Below are 7,033 nucleotides of genomic sequence, written 5' to 3'. Positions count from 1 at the left end.
AGGAGGCCGAGGCGGGCAGATCACCTGAGGTCAGGAGTTCGAGACCAGCCTGGCCAACATGGTGAAACCCCGTCTCTTAAAAAAAAAAAAAAAGAAAAGAAACTGGAAGTGGCCCAGGGTTTTTCTAAACCTTTAGAGATCCTGACCTCTTGGTTCTCCATTTGTTTGGACACCCAAAGGCTTGAATACTAGGGTGGAAAACACTAGAATCAGCGGATGCGTCATTGACCTGAAAAGCCTTCTTGCCACCTGGAAGGTGAAGAAAGGCAGGGTTTGGTGTTTGCATGAGTTAATATCCTCCATCCCTCAACCCCCAATTTTTTTTAATTTTTTATTTATTTATTTATTTATTTTTTAGATCAGTATCTGCTCTGTCGCCCAGGCTGGAGTCCAGTGGTGCGATCTTAGTTCACTACAACCTCCATCTCCCTGGTTCAAGCGATTCTCCTGACTCAGCCTCCCAAGTAGCTGGAATTACAGGCATGTGCCACCACGCCGGGCTAATTTTTGTGTTTTTAGTAGAGACGGGGTTTCACCACGTTGGCCAGGCTAACCTCGCCTCCCAAAGTGCTGGGATTAAAGGCGTGAGCCCCGACGCCCGGCCCTCGGCCCCAAACTTTGTGTAGGAGAAGTTTGCTTTCCTGTCTACCTGGGGAAGCAGCTATTCAAAGCAGAATAAAGCCGGGCGCGGTGGCTCAAGCCTGTAATCCCAGCACTTTGGGAGGCCAAGGCGGGTGGATCACAAGGTCGAGAGATCGAGACCAACCTGGTCAACATGGAGAAACCCCGTCTCTACTAAAAAAATACAAAAAAAAAAAAAAAAATTAGCTGGGCATGGTGGCGCGTGCCTGTAATCCCAGCTACTCAGGAGGCTGAGGCAGGAGAATTGCCTGAACCCAGGAGGCGGAGGTTGCGGTGAGCCGAGATCGCGCCATTGCACTCCAGCCTGGGTAACAAGAGCGAAACTCCGTCTCAAAAAAAAAAAAAAAAAAAAAAAAAGCAGAATAAAAATCTGGATGCCACATGTTCCAAATAATGAGCTTAAAATGTAGTTACTGGAACCACATTCATGAGCAAAAGAGCTACTCTAGTAAAGTCAAGTCCCAAAAGATTGTGGTACTGTAGAGAATTTAATGGGATTCTGAGGGGAAGGAACTACCTCCATCCAGAATGACTGGCAAAGAACTTAGAACGGGCTGAGTGAGGTGGCTCTCTATAATCAGACCACTTTAGGAAGATGATGCAGGAGGATCATTTGAGCCTGGGAGTTCAAGACTAGCCTGGGCAACATAGTGAGATCCCCGTCTCTACAAAAATAAAAAAATTAGCCTGGTGTGATGCACACCTGTAGACCCAGATACTAGGAAGACTGAGGCAGGAGTATCCCTGAGCCCTGGTTGAGGAGGCTGCAGTGAACCAAGATCATGCCACTGCACTCAGCCTTGGCAACAGAGTAAGACCCTGTCTCTGAATAAATAAATAATAACAAATAGATGTTTTATATGAGCACTGTTGGTGCACTCCAAAGCAATTACAATAGTAATATCAACCTGGATCACCATAACAGATATAATAATAATGAAAACATTTGAAATATTATACAAAGTCCCAAAATGTGACACAGAGACCAGAAGTGAGCACATGCTGTTGGAAAAAATGGTTCTGATAGACTTGCTTGATGCAGGGTTACCATATTCAATTTGTAAAAAGCACAGTATCTGTGAAAAGCAATAAAGTGAAGTGCAGTAACAAGAAGTTTACGGCCGTGGAGCAACAGCCAAGATTTAGTGTTATGTGAAAAAAGCACACAGAAAAGTGTGTTTCCTTTCATACTGAAAAAGGAGATGTATTTTCATACATGTAAGTTTGGCCAAATAAGCTTACTGGAAAGATACACAAGAAACTGCTAGGAGACGTTAACACTGGAGAGGGGACCTGAAACTCTAGAAGCAGAAATGATACTTTCTTGGCTGGGCGCAGTGGCTCATGCCTTTAATCCCAGCACTTTTTTTTTTTTCTTGTAAAGATGGGCATCTCACTCTGTTGCCCAGACTGGCCTCCAACTCCTGGAATAAAGCAATCCTCTTGCCTCAGCCTCCCAAAGTGTTGGGATTACAGGCAGGAGCCACCACAGGGAAACTGAAATGATAGTTTTTGCCTGTTTGCTAACAGCTTTCTTGAGAATAGTATCACATTGTACAACTATGTATATACAGTTAGTTATATGTATACAAATAGTATACAATTTGGCCAGGCATGGTGGCTCATGCTTGTAATCCTAGCACTTTGGGAGGCCGAGGTGGGTGGATCACCTGAGGTCAGGAGTTCAAGACCAGCCTGGCCAACACGGTGAAACCCTGTTTCTACTAAAAATACAAAAATTAGCCAGGCATAGTGGTGCACGCCTTTAGTCCCAGCTACTTGGGAGGCTGAGGCAGGACAATCGTTTGAACCCTGGAGGCAGAAGTTGCAGTGAACCAGGATTGTGCCACTGCACTCCAGCTTGGGTGACAGAGCAAGACTCCATCTCAAAAAAAAAAAAAAAAAAAAAAAAAAAAAGGAAATGACACCTTTAAACATGCATATATGATTTTTTTTTTTTTTTTTTTTTTTTGAGACGGAGTTTCGCTCTTGTTACCCAGGCTGGAGTGCAATGGCACGAGCTCGGCTCACCGCAACCTCTGCCTCCTGGGTTCAGGCAATTGTCCTGCCTCAGCCTCCTGAGTAGCTGGGATTACAGGCACGCACCACCATGCCCAGCTGATTTCTTGTATTTTTAGTAGAGACGGGGTTTCACCATGTTGACCGGGATGGTCTCGATCTCTTGACCTCGTGATCCACCCACCTTAGCCTCCCAAAGTGCTGGGATTATAGGCTTGAGCCACCGCGCCCGGCGCATATATGATTTTTTTTCAACAAAGAATCTGGCCAGGTAAGGTAGCTCATGCCTGTAATCCAGCACTTCGGGAAGCTGAGGTGGGTGGATCACTTGAACCCAGGATTCAAGACCTGCCTCTACAAAAAATACAAAAATTAGCTGGGCATAGTGGCTTGAGCCTGTAGTCCCAGCTACTCAGGAGGCCCAGGTGGGAGGATCATCTGAGGCCAAGAAGTCAAGGCTGTAGTGAGTTGAGATCAGGCCACTGCACCAGAGTGACACCCTGTTTAAAAAAAATAAAAATAAGACATTTTAGCTTTAGCTTTTGCACTAATTTTTTCAAAAAAGGCAGTATATTTACAACAGTAAACAAAATTCTTGATCCATCTGTCCTTCATATCCAGCTTCTTCTCATAGCTTGTCTCTCCACCCTTCCCTCAAAGCCACCCTCATACTTGCTTATGCCTGCTTTTTGCTTGAAGGAGAAAGTGGGCACACAGAGGGAACATCCACATTTTTATCCATTACTTTTTCTGACAAACAGTTTATTTATTCCTCCTTCTCCTCCATCTTCATCTTCCTCTTCCACCTTTTTCCGGGCAACTTTAGCAGAACCCTTTGTGCCATCAAACTTGCCTTTCGACTTACAGTCAGCAACATCGTTCTCATACTTCTTCGGCTTTCGCGCCTTAGTGACGTAAGGCTGCTTTTCACTGTCATTTTACCTGTTCCACATCTCACCCAGCTTTTTTGCCACGTATCCAATAGAGATGCCAGGGTTTGTGGATTTGATTTTGGGGCAGAATTCCAAACAGAACAGGAACAATCCAGACGGTGGCCTTTTGGGAGCATTAGGATCATCCTTCTTGCCTCCCTTAGCTGGTCCATAACCCTTCATTTCCCAATTACAGTGCACTTTATCTGCCTTTGCCATTTCATCAAATTTAGACTTCTCTTTCCCAGACGTTATCTTCCACCTTTCAGAGCATGTCTTGGAAAATTCTGCAAAATTGACAGGGTTTTTCTTCTTATGTTCTCTGCACGTCTGCACAAAGGTATAAACAGACATCTTTCCCTTTGGTTTCTTGGAGTCATCTTTAGTCATCCTGACTGTATTGTTAGCTCCCATTACTTTCTTAATAGTTACACTGGTAATGGTCATTTATCTGTAGTTTCTCTATACTTACGCTAAATCTGGCATTGTCAAAATGATGGGCAAAGAAAAAGATTTATAACTATTTTTTTTTTTTTTTGGTTTGTTTGAGACAAAGTTTTGCTCTGTCACCAACGCTGAAGTGTGCAGTGGCGTGATCTCAGCTCACTGCAACATCTGCCTCTGGGGTTCAAGCTATTCTCCTACCTCAGCCTCTCAAATAACTGGGACTACAGGCGAGTGCCCACGCCCCAGTAATTTTTGCATTTTTTAGTAGAGATGGGGTTTCACCATGTTGGTCAGGCTAGTCTCAAACTCCTGACCTCACAATCTGCCCACCTCAGCCTCCCAAAGTGCTGGGATTACAGGCATAAGCCACCGTACCCGGCCAATGTAAGTATGTTAATGGAAGCTTATTATAGTGAAGTTTAACTTTTTTTTTTTTTTTTTTTTTTTTTTGGAGGCAAGTTCCTGGTCAGACTAGAGTGCAGTACAATCATGGCTCACTGCAGTCTTGAACTTCTGGGCCCAAGGGATCCTCGTGCCTCATCCTTCCAAGTGGCTAGGACTACAGGCATGCACCACCATATGTGGCTAATTTTTTTTTTTTTTTTTTTTTTTTGAGACAGATTCTCATTTTGTAGCCCAGGCTAGAGTATGGTGCACAATCTCGGCTCACTGCAACCTCCACCTCCTGAGTTTAAGTGATTCTCAAGCCTCAGCCTCCAGAGTATCTGGGACTACAGGCAGGTGCCACCTCCCCCGACTAATTTTTGTATTTTTAGTAGAGACTGGGGTTTCACCATGTTGGCCAGGCTGGTTTCAAACTCCTGACCTCAGGTGATCCACCTGCCTTGGCCTCCCAAAGTGCTGGGATCACCACGCCCAGCCCAATTTTTATTTTTTGTAGAGACAGAATCTCACTTTCTTGCCCAGGCTTGTCTCAAACTCCTGGGCTCAGGTGATCTGCCTGCCTCAGCCTTCCAAAGTGCTGAGATTACATGTGTGAGCCACAGCACCAGGCCAACATTTTTCATGTTCATTAAATATATATGTTATATAATCTTCCTTTGTGAATTCTCTATTCATGTCATTTGTCCATTTTTCCACTATAGGATTTGTCTTTTTCATACTGGTTTGTAAGCAATCATTATGTATTATGCACATGTGTGGTGGCTTATGCCTGTAATGCCAGCAATTTGGGAGGATGAGGCAGGCAAATCACTTGAGACCAGGAGTTTGAGACCAGCCTGGGCAACATGGCAAAACCCTATTTCTACAGAGAATACCAAAATTAGTGGCATGTGCCTGAATGCCAGCTACTCACAAGGCTGAGGCAGGTGGATAGATTCAGCCCATGAGGTTGAGGCTGCAGTGAGCTGTGATCATGCCACTGCACTCCACTAGCCTGGGCAACAGAGCAAAACCCTGTCTTTCAAAAACTAAAATAAAATAAAATAAAATAAAATAAGTAGAGACAGGGGCTCTTTGTTGCCCAGGCTGCTTCAAGTGATCCTCCTACATTGGCCTCTCAAAGTCCTGAGATTACAGGTGTGAGCAACTGTGCCCAGACCTTTAAGAGCTTTTAAACTGGGGACTCTTATTGGTTATAAGGAACAGAGATAGCCAGGTGCAGTGGCTCATGTCTGTAATCCCAGCATTTTGGGAGACTGAGGTGGGCAGATTATTTAAGGTCAGGAGTTTGAGACCAGCCTGGCCAACATGGTGAAACCACATCTTTACTAAAAATACAAAAATCGGCCGGCATGGTGGCATATGCCTGTAATCTCAGCTACTCGGGAGGCTGAGACAGGAGAATCATTTGAACCCGGGAGGCAGAGGTTGCAGTGAGCCAAGATCACTCCACTGCACTCTAGCCGAGGTGATGGAGCGACACTCTGTCTCAAAAAAATGAAAATAATAAGGAGCAGAGATATACTGAAACTACCTCAAGGAAAGTATATTGGGATGTCAACCAAAGGAAAGGAAAAGAGTACCTCTTCACCTCATGCCATCCTGAGCTGGGTTTGAAGTGTATTTGGCTCTTCCTGTCTTTCAGAGCCAACTGACAATCTGCTTAATCCTCCCTTTCTTGATCAGGCACTTCTAATCTTTTTTTTTTTTTTTTTTTTTTTTTTTTGGTAGAGATGGGATCTCCCTGTGTTGGCCAGGATGTTCTGGACCTCCTGTCAAGTGATCCACCCTTCTCAGCCATCCTAAGTGCTGGGATTACAGGCTTGAACCACTGTGCCTGGCCCCGCTCACTTTTTTACATAGCTTAGTCTGCCTGACCAAACAACAATATAGTGGCCACCATTTCAAAATATTAAACTGCCAAATAGTCTTGTTTAAATATACATAGACCAGGTACAGTGGTTCATGCCTGTAATCCCAGCACTTTGGATGGCTGAGGCAGGTGGATCACTTGACAAGAGTTCCAGACCATCCTGGCCAACATGGTGAAACCCCGTCTCTACTAAAAATACAAAAATTAGCCAGGCATGGTGGTGGGCCCTGTAATCCCAGCTACTCAGGAGGCTGAGGCAGGAGAACCGCTTGAACCTGGTAGGCAGAGGTTGCAGTAAGCCAAGATTGTGCTGCTGCACTCCAGCCTGGGCAACAGAGCGAGACATGGTCTCAAAAAAATAAATTAAAAAATAAATCAATGTGTATAAACATAAACCCACTATAAATTAATTTATAGCTCTTAAGTCAATATAAAACCGTAAGTTTATAATAGTTTATAATTTTACTTATAATCCAAACCAAAAAGTCAAATTAACATTTATGGGTTTTTTTTTGTTTTTGTTTTTGTTTTTTTTTTGAGATGGAGTCTCACTCTGTTGCCCAGGCTGGAGGGCAGTGGCGCGATCTCAGCTCAGTGCAACCTCTGCCTCCTGGGTTCAAGTGATTCTCCTACCTTAGTCTCCCGAGTAGCTGGGATTACAGGCGTGCACCATCAAGCCTAATTTTTGTCTTTTTAGTAGAGACGGGGGGTTTCA

General features: G+C 44.3%; 1 pseudogene; it reads right to left on the bottom strand.

The window, feature by feature from the left end:
- Window positions 1–2,710: 2,710 nt before the first annotated feature.
- Window positions 2,711–6,732, bottom strand: LOC141582436 (high mobility group protein B3 pseudogene; annotated as a pseudogene).
- Between the last annotated feature and the right edge of the window lie 301 nt (window positions 6,733–7,033).

The sequence above is a fragment of the Saimiri boliviensis genome, chromosome 20 (genome assembly GCF_048565385.1).
Source record: "Saimiri boliviensis isolate mSaiBol1 chromosome 20, mSaiBol1.pri, whole genome shotgun sequence".
Classification (NCBI taxonomy): domain Eukaryota; kingdom Metazoa; phylum Chordata; class Mammalia; order Primates; family Cebidae; genus Saimiri; species Saimiri boliviensis.
Note: the sequence above shows the minus strand (reverse complement) of the source record. Positions and strands in the feature narration are given on the sequence as shown.